Source organism: Oncorhynchus tshawytscha, linkage group LG29 (assembly GCF_018296145.1).
Source record: "Oncorhynchus tshawytscha isolate Ot180627B linkage group LG29, Otsh_v2.0, whole genome shotgun sequence".
NCBI lineage: Eukaryota > Metazoa > Chordata > Actinopteri > Salmoniformes > Salmonidae > Oncorhynchus > Oncorhynchus tshawytscha.
In genome coordinates, this window is record NC_056457.1 from 31071388 (window position 1) to 31089435 (window position 18048).

Here is an 18048-nt window from a genome sequence, read left to right on the forward strand (position 1 = left end):
CTGACACACAGGAATCCTAATGTACAGTGAGGGGAAGTCATGTCATGTAAGGTAGTATAGTCTATATTTTTTCCTGTAAGGTAGTATAGTCTACAGTGAGGGGGAAAAAGGTATTTGATACCCTGCTGATTTTGTATGTTTGCCCACTGACAAAGAAGTGATCCGTCTGTAATTTTAATGGTAGGTTTATCTGAACAGTGAGAGACAGAATAACAACAACAAAAATCTATGTTATAAATTTGATTTGCATTTTAATGAGGGAAAAAGTATTTGACCCCCTCTCATCTCTGGCTCCCGGGTGTCTTTTATACAGGTAACGAGCTGAGATTAGGAGCACACTCTTAAAGGGATTGCTCATAATCTCAGCTTGTTACCTGTATAAAAGACAACTGTCCACAGAAGCAATCAATCAGATTCCAAACTCTCCACCATGGCCAAGACCAAAGAGCTCTCCAAAGATGTCAGGGACAAGATTGTAGACCTACACAAGGCTGGAATGGGCTACAAGACCATCGCCATGCAGCTTGGTGAGAAGGTGACAACAGTTGGTGCGATTATTCGCAAATGGAAGAAACACAAAATAACTGTCACTCTCCCTCGGCCTGGGGCTCCATGAAAGATCTCACCTCGTGGAGTTGCAATGGTCATGAGAACGGTGAGGAATCAGCCTAGAACTACACGGGAGGATCTTGTCAATGATCTCAAGGCAGCTGGGGCCATAGTCACCAAGAAAACAATTGGTAACACACTACGCCGTGAAGGACTGAAATCCTGCAGTGCCCGCAAGGTCCCCTGCTCAAGAAAGTACATATACATGCCCGTCTGAAGTTTGCCAATGAACATCTGAATGATTCAGAGGACAACTGGGTGAAAGTGTTGTGGTCAGATGAGACCAAAATGGAGCTCTTTGGCATCAACTCAACTCGCCATGTTTGGAGAAGGAGGAATGCTGCCTATGACCCCAAGAACACCATCCCCACCATCTAACATGGAGGTGGAAACATTATGCCTTGGGGGTGTTTTTCTGCTAAGGGGACAGGACAACTTCACCGCATCAAAGGGACGATGGGCGGGGCCATGTACCGTCAAATCTTGGGTGAGAACCTCCTTCCCTCAGCCAGGGCATTGAAAATGGGTCGTGGATGGGTATTCCAGCATGACAATGACCCAAAACACACAGCCAAGGCAACAAAGGAGTGGCTCAAGAAGAAGCACATAAGGTCCTGGAGTGGCCTAGCCAGTCTCCAGACCTTAGTCCCATAGAAAACCTGAGGAGGGAGCTGAAGGTTCGAGTTGCCAAACGTCAGCCTCAAAACCTTAATGACTTGGAGAAGTTCTGCAAAGAGGAGTGGGACAAAATCCCTCCTGAGATGTGTGCAAACCTGGTGGCCAACTACAAGAAAGGTCTGACCTCTGTGATTGCCAACAAGGGTTTTGCCACCAAGTACTAAGTCATGTTTTGCAGAGGGGTCGAATATATATTTCCCTCATTAAAATGCAAATCAATTTCAAATGTTTGACATGCGTTTCTCTAGATTTTGTTGTTGTTATTCTGTCTCTCACTGTTCAGATAAACCTACCATTAAAATTATAGACTGATCATTTCTGTCTCAGTGGGCAAACGTACAAAATCAGCAGGGGATCAAATACTTTTTCCCCCTCACTGTACCTGTTCAGCGCTGGTATTAAACATATGGCTGTTCTGTGCCTGAGGACACCCCAAACAGACGAAGATTCTTGCTCAGTCTGTAATGACAGTGGTGGAAACGCGGGAAAGTTTGGAAGTCGATTTAAATGTTTTTCAAGGTCGAGAGCCACGCGTCCTCCAAAACACAACCCAACCAAGCTGCACTGCTTCTTGACACAATGCCCATCCAACCCCGAAGCCAGCCCCACCAATGTGTCAGAGGAAACACCGTACACCTGGCGACCTGGTCAGCGTGCACTGTGCCCGGCTCGCCACAGGAGTCGCTAGTTCGCGCTGAGACAAAGATATCCCTGCCGGCCAAACTCTCCCTAACCCGGACGATGCTGGGCCAATTGTGCGCCGCCACATGAGCCACCCGGGTCGTGGCCGGCTGCGACAGAGCCTGGACTCGTACCCAGAATCTCTAGTGGCCTTAGACCACTGTGCCACCCGGGAGGCCCTAATGTTTTTCAAGGTTAAACAAAGTTGGTTGAGTTCATTCCCCGCTGGGTTTATAGTCCATAGATGTGTCCGTGCTTTCACTGTGCTGGATATATGGACACTACATCAGATGGTGACCTCTGCTACTCCGTTGTCATGGTCTACATAAGTACATTTGAATAAATATCTACTCTGGTTACACTTGAGGGAACCGGGATATATCCACGAGTAATGGTATAGAAGTTGATATCCAGAACGTTCTGCCACACAGCTTGTTTTTATTAAACTGCATATCCACTAGGTGACAGTATGATGCTGCTTTAAAGGTTCACAATTCTAGAGACTTCTAACAATCCTGTATTGTGTTACTCGTTTGTTTTTAATGTTGTTGACCTTTTTTTTAAAGTTGCCTACATATCAGCATCTCAAGCACAGAAGTCTTGCCATCAATTCTCAGTCCCACTCGGTCGTGTTCCTGGGAAAGAACAGATGGATGTACTGATAAATGTGTGTGTACACACACTCTCTCTTTCTTTCCCTCTCCCCCTTCTCTCTTTCTTACTTTCTGTCTCTCACTGGGGCTACCTAACACTGTAATTCTGTCCTCACAGATCCCCAGTGGAGTTTAGCCAAAGACATGGGGACACTGTGTGTATTTGACCTCTTGGATAAAGACATGGGGACACTGCGTGTGTTTGACCTCTTGGTTAAAGACATGGGGACAGAGACTGCGTGTGTTTGACCTCTTGGATAAAGACATGGGGACAGAGACTGCGTGTGTTTGACCTCTTGGATAAAGACATGGGGACACTGCGTGTGTTTGACCTCTTGGATAAAGACATGGACACTGCGTGTGTTTGACCTCTTGGTTAAAGACATGGGGACAGAGACTGCGTGTGTTTGACCTCTTGGATAAAGACATGGGGACAGAGACTGCGTGTGTTTGACCTCTTGGATAAAGACATGGGGACACTGTGTGTGTTTGACCTCTTGGATAAAGACATGGGGACACTGCGTGTGTTTGACCTCTTGGTTAAAGACATGGGGACAGAGACTGCGTGTGTTTGACCTCTTGGTTAAAGACATGGGGACACTGCGTGTGTTTGACCTCTTGGATAAAGACATGGGGACACTGTGTGTGTTTGACCTCTTGGATAAAGACATGGGGACACTGCGTGTGTTTGACCTCTTGGTTAAAGACATGGGGACACTGCGTGTTTTTGACCTCTTGGATAAAGACATGGGGACACTGCGTGTGTTTGACCTCTTGGTTAAAGACATGGGGATAGAGACTGTGTGTGTTTGACCTCTTGGATGAAGACATGGGGACACTGTGTGTTTGACCTCTTGGTTAAAGACATGGACACTGACCTCTTGGTTAAAGACATGGGGACAGAGACTGCGTGTGTTTGACCTCTTGGATAAAGACATGGGGACAGAGACTGCGTGTGTTTGACCTCTTGGATGACATGGGGACACTGTGTGTGTTTGACCTCTTGGATAAAGACATGGGGACAGAGACTGTGTGTGTTTGACCTCTTGGTTAAAGACATGGGGACAGAGACGGCGTGTGTTTGACCTCTTGGTTAAAGACATGGGGACAGAGACTGTGTGTGTTTGACCTCTTGGATAAAGACATGGGGACACTGTGTGTGTTTGACCTCTTGGATAAAGACATGGGGACACTGCGTGTGTTTGACCTCTTGGTTAAAGACATGGGGACACTGCGTGTGTTTGACCTCTTGGATAAAGACATGGACACTGCGTGTGTTTGACCTCTTGGTTAAAGACATGGGGATAGAGACTGTGTGTGTTTGACCTCTTGGATAAAGACATGGGGACAGAGACTGTGTGTGTTTGACCTCTTGGATGAAGACATGGGAACACTGTGTGTTTGACCTCTTGGATAAAGACATGGGGACACTGCGTGTATTTGACCTCTTGGATAAAGACATGGGGACACTGCGTGTATTTGACCTCTTGGATAAAGACATGGGGACACTGCGTGTATTTGACCTCTTGGATAAAGACATGGGGACACTGCGTGTATTTGACCTCTTGGATAAAGACATGGGGACACTGCGTGTATTTGACCTCTTGGATAAAGACATGGGGACACTGGGGACATGGGGACACTGCGTATTTGACCTCTTGGATAAAGACATGGGGACACTGCGTATTTGACCTCTTGGATAAAGACATGGGGACACTGCGTGTTTGACCTCTTGGATAAAGACATGGGGACACTGCGTGTATTTGACCTCTTGGATAAAGACATGGGGACACTGCGTGTATTTGACCTCTTGGATAAAGACATGGGGACAGAGACTGTGTTTGACCTCTTGGATAAAGACATGGGGACACTGCGTGTATTTGACCTCTTGGATGAAGACATGGGGACACTGCGTGTATTTGACCTCTTGGATAAAGACATGGGGACAGAGACTGTGTGTTTGACCTCTTGGATAAAGACATGGGGACACTGCATGTGTTTGACCTCTTGGATAAAGACATGGGGACACTGCGTGTGTTTGACCTCTTGGTTAAAGACATGGGGACAGAGACTGCGTGTGTTTGACCTCTTGGTTAAAGACATGGGGACAGAGACTGCGTGTGTTTGACCTCTTGGTTAAAGACATGGGGACACTGCGTGTGTTTGACCTCTTGGATAAAGACATGGGGACAGAGACTGTGTGTTTGACCTCTTGGATAAAGACATGGGGACACTGCATGTGTTTGACCTCTTGGATAAAGACATGGGGACAGAGACTCTCTTGGATAAAGACATGGGGACACTGCGTGTTTTTGACCTCTTGGATAAAGACATGGGGACACTGCGTGTTTTTGACCTCTTGGATAAAGACATGGGGACAGAGACTGATTCAGTTTGGAAGGGACAGTAGTAAGGGATAAACACATGGGGACAGAGACTGATTCAGTTTGGAAGGGACAGTAGTAAGGGATAAACACATGGGGACAGAGACTGATTCAGTTTGGAAGGGACAGTAGTAAGGGATAAACACATGGGGACAGAGACTGATTCAGTTTGGAAGTGACAGTAGTAAGGGATAAACACATGGGGACAGAGACTGATTCAGTTTGGAAGGGACAGTAGTAAGGGATAAACACATGGGGACAGAGACTGATTCAGTTTGGGGGACAGTAGTAAGGGATAAACACATGGGGACAGAGACTGATTCAGTTTGGAAGGGACAGTAGTAAGGGATAAACACATGGGGACAGAGACTGATTCAGTTTGGAAGGGACAGTAGTAAGGGATAAACACATGGGGACAGAGACTGATTCAGTTTGGAAGGGACAGTAGTAAGGGATAAACACATGGGGACAGAGACTGATTTAGTTTGGAAGGGACAGTAGTAAGGGATAAACACATGGGGACAGAGACTGATTCAGTTTGGAAGTGACAGTAGTAAGGGATAAACACATGGGGACAGAGACTGATTCAGTTTGGAAGTGACAGTAGTAAGGGATAAACACATGGGGACAGAGACTGATTCAGTTTGGAAGTGACAGTAGTAAGGGATAAACACATGGGGACAGAGACTGATTCAGTTTGGAAGGGACAGTAGTAAGGGATAAACACATGGGGACAGAGACTGATTCAGTTTGGAAGTGACAGTAGTAAGGGATAAACACATGGGGACAGAGACTGATTCAGTTTGGAAGGGACAGTAGTAAGGGATAAACACATGGGGACAGAGACTGATTCAGTTTGGAAGGGACAGTAGTAAGGGATAAACACATGGGGACAGAGACTGATTCAGTTTGGAAGGACAGTAGTAAGGGATAAACACATGGGGACAGAGACTGATTCAGTTTGGAAGGGACAGTAGTAAGGGATAAACACATGGGGACAGAGACTGATTCAGTTTGGAAGGGACAGTAGTAAGGGATAAACACATGACAGAGACTGATTCAGTTTGGAAGGGACAGTAGTAAGGGATAAACACATGGGGACAGAGACTGATTTAGTTTGGAAGGGACAGTAGTAAGGGATAAACACATGGGGACAGAGACTGATTCAGTTTGGAAGTGACTGTAGTAAGGGATAAACACATGGGGACAGAGACTGATTCAGTTTGGAAGTGACAGTAGTAAGGGATAAACACATGGGGACAAACTGACAGTTTGGAAGGACAGTAGTAAGGGATAAACACATGGGGACAGAGACTGATTCAGTTTGGAAGGGACAGTAGTAAGGGATAAACACATGGGGACAGAGACTGATTCAGTTTGGAAGGGACAGTAGTAAGGGATAAACACATGGGGACAGAGACTGAAGTTTGGAAGGGACAGTAGTAAGGGATAAACACATGGGGACAGAGACTGATTCAGTTTGGAAGTGACAGTAGTAAGGGATAAACACATGGGGACAGAGACTGATTCAGTTTGGAAGGGACAGTAGTAAGGGATAAACACATGGGGACAGAGACTGATTCAGTTTGGAAGGGACAGTAGTAAGGGATAAACACATGGGGACAGAGACTGATTCAGTTTGGAAGGACAGTAGTAAGGGATAAACACATGGGGACAGAGACTGATTCAGTTTGGAAGTGACAGTAGTAAGGGATAAACACATGGGGACAGAGACTGATTCAGTTTGGAAGGGACAGTAGTAAGGGATAAACACATGGGGACAGAGACTGATTCAGTTTGGAAGGGACAGTAGTAAGGGATAAACACATGGGGACAGAGACTGATTCAGTTTGGAAGGGACAGTAGTAAGGGATAAACACATGGGGACAGAGACTGATTCAGTTTGGAAGGGACAGTAGTAAGGGATAAACACATGGGGACAGAGACTGATTCAGTTTGGAAGGGACAGTAGTAAGGGATAAACACATGGGGACAGAGACTGATTCAGTTTGGAAGGGACAGTAGTAAGGGATAAACACATGGGGACAGAGACTGATACCTTTTCAAGCCTCTTCACTTTTATGGAAGTACTGTCTAGAAAGACCCCTTGAGACACATTATATTGATGTGTTAATCCTCACGATATAACATGGCAGAACTTGATTTTTTTTACCCTTATTTAACTAGGCAAGTCAGTTAAGAACAAATACTTATTTTCAATGACGGCCTACCGGGGAACAGTGGGTCAACTGCCTGTTCAGGGGCAGAACAACACATTTTTACCTTGTCAGCTCCGGGGATTCGATCTTGCAACATTTTGGTTACTAGTCCAACGCTCTAACCACTAGGCTACTTACCGCCCCTTGTATGATCTATAATAATAATTCATTTAATTTGTAAAGCGCTTTTCTCACACCAAAGGCACTTCAAAATGATTAAAAAACAATCCAAAATAACAGAACATGAAACACACACACAGAATAATCAGAATTCCTTTTCCGACCAGCAAGGTCTTGATAATGTATATAGACTGTAAACTAGACCATAAAGCATCTTGCTATAAAACACATTGATGGATTTATCTGTCGTGATAGAAGTCATAGACGACTTTGTAAAAGTTCCGGAACTAATTCCTGAAGTAAATAATTACCTTGGCATCCCATCTACCCCCTCTATATACGCTCAATGTAGATTCCACTAACAATTAAATGCAGATTCCAAACAAAGATTAAAAACTAATTTACGCAACAGAGTCTTTTATTGGTGCAAATTAAGCACGGGTGATAATGTGTTTTTCTACCGGATAATTTCGGGTTCATAAAGTAAACTGGAGTTTGGAGTAGTACAAGAGCGCCTCTCTGTCTCGTGATTAAAGCACAATCGGCTCTGCTTCCAGTTAGTAAAGGCAACAATTAAAACTTTTTTTTTTTTTAAATCACCTTTATTTCTTCTCTCTTCTCTGTATACATCAATGAGGTCGCTCTTGCTGCTGGTGAGTCTCTGATCCACCTCTACGCAGACGACACCATTCTGTATACTTCTGGCCCCTCTTTGGACACTGTGTTAACAACCCTCCAGGCAAGCTTCAATGCCATACAACTCTCCTTCCGTGGTCTCCAATTGCTCTTAAATACAAATAAAACTAAATGCATTCTCTTCAACCGATTTCTACCTGCACCTGCCCGCCTGTCCAACATCACTACTCTGGACGGTTCTGACTTAGAATATGTGGACAACTACAAATACCTAGGTGTCTGGTTAGACTGTAAACTCTCCTTCCAGACTCGCATCAAACATCTCCAATCCAAAGTTAAATCTAGAATTGGCTTCCTATTTCGAAACAAAGCATCCTTCACTCATGCTGCCAAACATACCCTCATAAAACTGACCATCCTACCAATCCTCAACTTCGGTGATGTCATTTACAAAATAGCCTTCAATACCCTACTCAATAAATTGGATGCAGTCTATCACAGTGCCATCCGTTTTGTCACCAAAGCCCCATATACTACCCACCACTGCGACCTGTACGCTCTCGTTGGCTGGCCCTCGCTTCATACTCGTCGCCAAACCCGTTCCGGGTAGCCTCTGAGAATAACATTGATTCTTACACACGTGACTGAGTTCATCGGGAAGTGTATAGGGGATGTTGTTCCCAAGGTGACTATTGAAACCTACCCAAACCAGAAACCGTGGATAGATGGCAGCATTCGCGCAAAACTGAAAGCACGGACCACCGCATTTAACAATGGCAAGGTGACTGGGAAAATGGTTGAATACAAACAGTGTAGTTATTCCCTCCGTAAGGCAATCAAACAGGCAAAACATCAGTACAGAGACAAAGTGGAGTCGCAATTCAATTGCTCAGACACAAGACAAATGTGGCAGGGTCTACAGACCATCCTGGATTACAAAGGGAAAACCAGCCACATCGCGGACACCGACGTCTTGCTCCCGGACAAGCTGAACACCTTCTTCGCCCGCTTTGAGGATAACACAGTGCCACCGACGTGGCCCGCTCCCAGGGACTAACAGTAGTAGGCCTGATTACCAACAATGACGAGACAGCCTACAGGGAGGAGGTGGGGGCCCTGGGAGAGTGGTGCCAGGAAAATAACCTCTCCCTCAACGTTAACAAAATGAAGAAGCTGATCGTGGACTTGGAAAAGGTGGAAAGCTTCAAGTTCCTCGGCGTACACATCAGTGTCAATCTGAAATGGTCCACCCACACAGACAGTGTGGTGAAGAAGGCGCAACACTGCCTTTTCAACCTCAGGAGGCTGAAGAAATTCATCTTGGCCCCTAAAACCCCCACAAACTTTTACAGATGCACAATGGAGTGCAGCCTGTCGGGCTGTATCACTGACTGGTACGGCAACTGCACCGCCCACAACCGCAAGGCTCTCCAGAGGGTGGTACGGTCTGCCCAATGCATCACCGGGGGCAAACTACCTGCTCTCCTGGACACGTACAGCACCCGATGTCACAGGAAGGCTAAAAAGATCATCAAGGACATCAACCACCCGAGCCACTGCCTGTTCACCCCGCTATCATCCAGAAGGCGAGGTCAGTACAGGTGTATCAAAGCTGGGACCGAGAGACTGAAAAACAGCTTCTATTTCAAGGCCATCAGACTGTTAAAAAGCCATCACTAGCCTGCTACCACCCGGCTACTCAATCCTGCACCTTAGAGGCTTCTGCCCTATATACATCGACATGGAATCACTGGTCACTTTAATAATGGAACACTAGTCACTAATAATGTTTACATACTGCTTTACTCATTCCATATGCACACACTGTATTCTATTCTACTGTAATTAGTCAATGCCACTCATCCTAATATTTATATATTTCTTAATTCCATTCTTTTACTTTTAGATGTGTGTATTGTTGTCAATTGTTAGACTACTGCACAGTTGGAGCTAGAAACACAAGCATTTCGCTACACCCACAATAACATCTGCTAAATACGTGTATGTGACCTTTACAATTTGATTTGATATGGGGGAGTGAGTTGCCCCCAACACACTCATCCAACATATTACTTCTTTACTCAAAAATAATCTAAATAATTATCTTTATCTTAAGGCTTTCCTACTTCTAGGAAACATATATAGCTCTAACTTCATTTAAATATATCTCAAATTTTTCAAAATAAAAAAAGTATTTCATTCAATATATATCTCCCAAAGTTGTGATGACACAGAGGACATGTTTTTGTTGAGCAGTGGCAGCCAGGGAAAGTGTTGTGGAAATAATATGATACCATCTTGTGGTCTTAATGTGAGTTACAGGCGGGGCAGTTACCCCCAGGGGACTAGTTAACGTAGTACCCTGTAATGAACAGTGCGCCACTGTCTCCGTTTAGCCGTGCTCCATATGGATGGGAATAGGGGTGAACATTTTGTAACTGTATTCTGTTATTTTAACTACCGGGCCCAATTATCAATGCATGGGAATGTTTCTCCCTTAACCAAGCCAACCCACTGAAACACCCACACTTAGCACCACGAAGGGCATGTCTATACCTGGCACATTACTCTGTTATCTCTTCGTCAGTAAAACCTTTAAAGTGCCGTTCCAGGGTCCTAAGATCTCAGTCGAAACCAGAAGAGAAGCAACAGACAATGAAGTAAGGTCAAATTAGTGATATATTGATTGAGAGATACCCAGTGTCTGCTCTTTGTCATGTTTGTCCCATCACTGGATCGAGAGAGCGTCTTTTTTTGTGTTGGCTGGAAGTCTGGTAAGATTACGTGGGCTGCCAGAGCAGACAGCTGTGGAAGTGGACTAAAGTGTCTCTGTGGTTGGGTCCTCGGTCCTGCCCTGCCAAACCCCCTAGCTTAGCTGACTCTTTAGACAAGATGCCAGTTGTCATGGTTGCAGGGCTAAACAGCAGCGTATTGGCCCTTATAAACTCAGTCCCATTCACCTGGGGGTAAAGATATCAGGATATAGACCCTTATAAACTCAGTCCCATTCACCTGGGGGTAAAGATATCAGGATATAGACCCTTATAAACACAGTCCCATTCACCTGGGGGTAACGATATCAGGATATAGACCCTTGTAAACACAGTCCCATTCACCTGGGGGTAAAGATACCAGATGATAGGCCCTTATAAACTCAGTCCCATTCACCTGGGGGTAACGATATCAGGATTTAGACCCTTATAAACTCAGTCCCATTCACCTGGGGGTAAAGATATCAGGATATAGACCCTTATAAACACAGTCCCATTCACCTGGGGGTAACGATATCAGGATATAGACCCTTATAAACTCAGTCCCATTCACCTGGGGGTAACGATATCAGGATTTAGACCCTTGTAAACACAGTCCCATTCACCTGGGGGTAAAGATACCAGATGATAGACCCTTATAAACACAGTCCCATTCACCTGGGGGTAAAGATATCAGGATGGCCCAACCCATATTAGATAAACCCTATTGATTTGAGGTCATGTGTTGGACTCTCAGTTGTCCCCCGGTAGAATAAAGTTGCATGTTTTGTCTAACAGCAACTCGGCTCATCCAAATAAAGTCACACTTTTCCAGAAGTGTAATCCATCTTTGGGTTTTATGGAAAAGTGTGTATTGTTGTCAAACTAATTTTCCATTTCACTCTGTTTTGACATCTGCTTGTCAGTGTTATCAGCATGACCGGTAGCTGTACTTAATGTATAGGCTTGTCCAAATGGAACCCCTATTCCCTATGTAGTGCACTACTTTTTGACCAGAGCCCCATAGTGCTTAATTTGGGAAGCAGATCAGGACAATAGGAACCTGTACTGTACTTCCTGTAAAGTGTTGATGTGGAACATGTATTTCCTGTTTCCCCGTCTAATGAAGTGTCATTAAAAGATCACAGGGGGTGGCTGTGATCTATGTCAGTCAGGTTCTTCACCGGTGAATCCTCATTTATTACAGTTGTCAGCTGCCCTCAGGTTGACGCAGCAGGTAACATTAACACCCATTATGAGTCAGGTCAGGAACACGTTTTATCCTGGGTGTAACAAACGTCACTGTGGATATCGCCCTCTGTGGTGCTGTCTGTCTGTCAGGACAAGAAATGTCTCCCTCGGGCTCCCTGTAAACTCCTCTAACATTCCACCTTGTGCAGGAAGTAACCACAGGGACACCAAGCCCAGCAAAACACACACACACAGAGAGCCCAGCCCCAGAGACAGTCTCAACTCATGCACAGATTCAGCCCTTCTGATCACGTAAAACCTCTTAGTTCACTTTGAACTGCCTCCCTGAATTCCTAAGGGTATGATGGCTTTGAGATATGGTGGTATGCAAGGTAAGGTAAGCACGTCGCTTAATTCAACCATCACCGGGATATTAAAGGTTCACTTCAATAGTTTGAAATATATATACAGGACATTTTTAGTTATAATAACATATAACGTATACATGATGTAAAGTATTTGTGCATAACTGCTTGCCCTGTGCTGAGGTAAAAAACCACCCGCTGTCGTCAGGGCTGGTCCAGATGAGTCTGGAATGTGTTGGTGTGAGAGGGAAGGAATGCGTTTTAAAGAACCGCTCCGGGTCCCAGTCTGGGAGGAGATTTGGTGGGGTCGGAGGTCACACGTCCGTGTACCACAACCTAGTGACCATAGTGATCCTATTAAATTACTATTAGTAGTGTTCTAATTCCTAATTCTGTGGCCAGAGGTCGCATCAGGTCTGCGGCTCTCGTTAACTCTGTCAGTCAAGGACACACACACACACCAAGTAGATCAAAAACACACACGCATTTCTTTTTTATTATAGTCACGTGACTTAACGTGCAGTAGGCGAAACAACGCTCGTTACAGGGTTAGTTTAAAAGCGTTGATATCCTGGTCAAGCGATGCTTGTTTTTCCCATTAGTTTCGCCTTTGACCTGTTTTTAGACTTAGCGACCAGTCAGGAAACGAGGACTTGACAGTCAACGTTGATTAATGAGGCGGTTCAGTGGAAACACCGGTATTGATGTCAACCTCCTGAAAGTCGTACGTATCATAATGAGGGACCTGTGGTACACACTTCCTCTTCCTATATATATATATATATATATATATATATATATATATATTTAGCAGATGTTATTGGTGGGGAGCACATATTTAGCAGATGTTATTGGTGGCGAACACATATTTAGCATATATACATATATAACACACGCACGTCTGCTCCCTAGCACAAGAGGTTTGACGTTGCAGTAGCCTCTGCGATGCTGCCTGGGAAAGCCCAGTGGGGGAAACAATCAGTTCTGACTGCAGCACCATGAATATGCAGATGTATTACAATCCAGTCCTCCTGATGTATTTTCAGTCGAGCTTAATGAGGCAGATCTTTTTGTTGGCTTGTGTCTGTCATTTTATGATGTTCTGTGTGTAGCCGGCTGCTTCCCTCACTGTCAAAGTGGTAGTGAACGCACCACACTGTACGCTACAGTTAGCTTAGCTTGTCAATCTGAAGTGAGAATATGAGAATGTGCCATTTGCACTTTGTGTCGCACTGCATACCAGTTGGTGCTGAGACCAGCTTCCCTCGGCATCGACGTGATGGTAAACGCACCATATGCTACTGTTAGCTTAGCTTGTTTTTCTGAACTGAGATTATATTTATGTGTAGTTTGTGGGTTTGCTTATTAAAGTATATATTTTTATAAAGCTATACGCTTCTAGCACTTCTGAAAGGTCAGGGATGCTAACTAAAAGAACAGAGCTAGCCTGCTGTATTTTTTTAAATATATTTGTTTGTTTGTTTGTTGACACCATAGTGAACAGGCCTGGCCTCTGTTGCAGGGCAGTGCACAACCTCTAATGTTCTGTTCTCTTGTCCTCTTCACAGAGACCACGATGCACGCTCTCCACAGCTGAGGAAGACATTTTTTTAATAGACGTGTATATCCATTTCAATGGACATCTTACCATAGGCCTGTGGATCAAAAGTAGTGCACTACTTGCTGTATTACAGGGAATAGGGTCCCATTTGGGGTGCAGATAATGTAAAACCCCTTTTTGAATAATAAGTTGGGTATTTATAATGTGAACAGCTCTGGTATTCTACGCATTAGAACTCTGAGATACTGGTGAATGTTCAGAGCACGGAGGCGTGTTGTTTGGATAGCTACTGTAGTACAGGGCTGGGCTTCTAGATGACTTCCAGTCAACTACTGTAGTACAGGGCTGGGCTTCTAGATGACTTCCAGTCAACTACTGTAGTACAGGGCTGGGCTTCTAGATGACTTCCAGTCAACTACTGTAGTACAGGGCTGGGCTTCTAGATGACTTCCAGTCAACTACTGTAGTACAGGGCTGGGCTTCTAGATGACTTCCAGTCAGCTACTGTAGTACAGGACTGGGCTTATAGATGACTTCCAGTCAACTACTGTAGTACAGGGCTGGGCTTCTAGATGACTTCCAGTCAACTACTGTAGTACAGGGCTGGGCTTATAGATGACTTCCAGTCAACTACTGTAGTACAGGGCTGGGCTTCTTATAGATGACTTCCAGTCAACTACTGTAGTACAGGGCTGGGCTTCTTATAGATGACTTCCAGTCAGCTACTGTAGTGGGCTGGGCTTCTTATAGATGACTTCCAGTCAACTACTGTAGTACAGGGCTGGGCTTCTTATAGATGACTTCCAGTCAACTACTGTAGTACAGGGCTGGGCTTCTTATAGATGACTTCCAGTCAACTACTGTAGTACAGGGCTGGGCTTCTAGATGACTTCCAGTCAACTACTGTAGTACAGGGCTGGGCTTCTTATAGATGACTTCCAGTCAACTACTGTAGTACAGGGCTGGGCTTCTTATAGATGACTTCCAGTCAACTACTGTAGTACAGGGCTGGGCTTCTTATAGATGACTTCCAGTCAACTACTGTAGTACAGGGCTGGGCTTCTAGATGACTTCCAGTCAACTACTGTAGTACAGGGCTGGGCTTCTAGATGACTTCCAGTCAACTACTGTAGTACAGGGCTGGGCTTCTAGATGACTTCCAGTCAACTACTGTAGTACAGGGCTGGGCTTCTATAGATGACTTCCAGTCAACTACTGTAGTACAGGGCTGGGCTTCTAGATGACTTCCAGTCAACTACTGTAGTACAGGGCTGGGCTTCTTATAGATGACTTCAGTCAACTACTGTAGTACAGGGCTGGGCTTATAGATGACTTCCAGTCAACTACTGTAGTACAGGGCTGGGCTTCCCTAGATGACTTCAGTCAAACCTACTGTTGAGTACAGGGCTGGGCTTCTAGATGACTTCCAGTCAGCTACTGTTTTAATCAGGGCTGGGCTGATGACTTCCAGTCAACTGACTGAGTACAAACAGTGCTGGGCTTCCCTCCGATGACTTCAGTCAACTACTGTAGTACAGGGCTGGGCTTATAGATGACTTCAGTCAACTACTGTAGTACAGGGCTGGGCTTCTTATAGATGACTTCCAGTCAACTATTGTAGTACAGGGCTGGGATTCTAGATGACTTCCAGTCAGACTAAATAGTACAGGGCTGGGCTTATAGATGACTTCCAGTCAACTACTGTAGTACAGGGCTGGGCTTATCATGACTTCTCAGTCACTACTGTAGTACAGGGCTGGGACATTATAGATGACTTCCAGTCAACTACTGTAGGCAGGGCTGGGCTTCCCCAGATGACTTCCAGTCATCTACTGTAGTACCAGCTGGGCTTGTTTAGATGACTTAGTCAACTAATGTAGTACAGGTCTGGGTTCCCACATGCTTCAAGATGACTTCCAGTCAACTACTGTAGGTACAGGGCTGGGCTTCTAGATGACTTCCAGTCAACTACTGTCAGTCAGGGCTGGGCTTTGAGATGACTTCCAGTCAACTACTGTAGTACAGGGCTGGGCTTATACCCTTGACTTCCAGTCAACTACTGTAGTACAGGGCTGGGCTTCTTATAGATGACTTCCAGTCAACTACTGTAGTACAGGGCTGGGCTTCTTATAGATGACTTCCAGTCAACTACTGTTCAGTACAGGGCTGGGCATTCAATAGATGACTTCCAGTCAACTACTGTAGACCCTGGGCTGGGCTTCTTATAGATGACTTCCGGTCAACTACTGTAGTACAGGGCTGGGCTTCTTATAGATGACTCCTCCCCGGATCAACACTGGGTACAGGGCTGGGCTTCTTATAGATGACTTCCTGTCAACTACTGTAGTACAGGGCTGGGCTTCCAACTCAATGACTTTGCGGTCAACTACTGTGGTACAGGGCTGGGCTTACTTATAGATGACTTCCGGTCAACTACTGTAGTACAGGGCTGGGCTTCTTATAGATGACTTCCTCAACTACTGTAGTACAGGGCTGGGCTTCTTATAGATGACTTCCGGTCAACTACTGTAGTACAGGGCTGGGCTTCTTATAGATGACTTCCGGTCAACTACTGTAGTACAGGGCTGGGCTTCTTATAGATGACTTCCAGTCAACTACTGTAGTACAGGGCTGGGCTTCTTATCACAGATGACTTCCAGTCAACTACTGTAGTACAGGGCTGGGCTTCTTATAGATGACTCACAAACTCCAGAGTCAACTACTGTAGTACAGGGCTGGGCTTCTTATAGATGACTTCCAGTCAACTACTGTAGTACAGGGCTGGGCTTCTTATAGATGACTTCCAGTCAACTACTGTACCACAGGGCTGGGCCATAAAGACTTCCAGTCAACTACTGTAGTACAGGGCTGTTCATAGATGACATTCCAGTCAACTACTGTAGTACAGGGCTGGGCTCAAAGATGGGACCAGTCAGACTGTAAACAGGGCTGGGCTTCTTAAGATGACTGTTAAACAGTCAACTACTGTAGTACAGGGCTGGGCTTCTTATAGATGACTTCAGTCAAGCCACTTTAATAAGGGCTGGGCTTCTTATAGATGACTTCCAGTCAACTACTGTAGTACAGGGCTGGGCTTCTTATAGATGACTTCCAGTCATATAATGTTACTGTATTGTTCATCTCAGGGCTGGGCTGTACTTATAGATGACTTCAGTCAACTACTGTAGTACAGGGCTGGGCTTATAGATGACTTTAACTATCACTTGGTTTACAGGGCTGGGCTTCATATGTATATACTGACTTCCAGTCATCTACTGTATCTTGGCTATGCTGCTCTATAGATGACTTCATTCAACTACTGTATGTACAGGGCTATTCTTTATGACTTCCAGTCATCTACTGTATAAGACAGGGCTTTTTTGGGCTTGTTATAGATGACTTCCAGTCATTACTGCATTGTACAGGGCTAGAAGCACAAGATGACTTCCAGTCAACTACTGTAGTAACATCTGGGCTAACTTATAGATGATTGAGTCAAATAAAATTTGATTTGATTTGATTTCTTATAGATGACTTCCAGTCAACTACTGTAGTACAGGGCTGGGCTTCTTATAGATGACTTCCAGTCAACTACTGTAGTACAGGGCTGGGCTTCTTATAGATGACTTCCAGTCAACTACTGTAGTACAGGGCTGGGCTTATAGATGACTTCCAGTCAACTACTGTAGTACAGGGCTGGGCTTCTTATAGATGACTTCCAGTCAACTACTGTAGTACAGGGCTGGGCTTCTTATAGATGACTTCCAGTCAACTACTGTAGTACAGGGCTGGGCTTCTTATAGATGACTTCCAGTCAACTACTGTAGTACAGGGCTGGGCTTCTTATAGATGACTTCCAGTCAACTACTGTCTGGGATGGGAAGTCGGGATGTCTACAAGTTCATGTTTTAGCTTGTTTGTCTTGGACTTATTTAAATATCTGTGTTAAATAAACTAAGTGGTGTCGACAGAACTGGAGGAAAGGAATCATGGCACACACACACTCTCTCTACTAACTCATACACACTCTCTCTCTCTTCTCCCTCTCTACTCACTCTACTCACTCTCTCTCTCCTCACACACACTCTCTCTCTCCTCACACACACTCTCTCTCTCCACACACACTCTCTCTCTCCACACACACTCTCTCTCTCCACACACACTCTCTCTCTCCACACACACTCTCTCTCTCTCTCTCTCT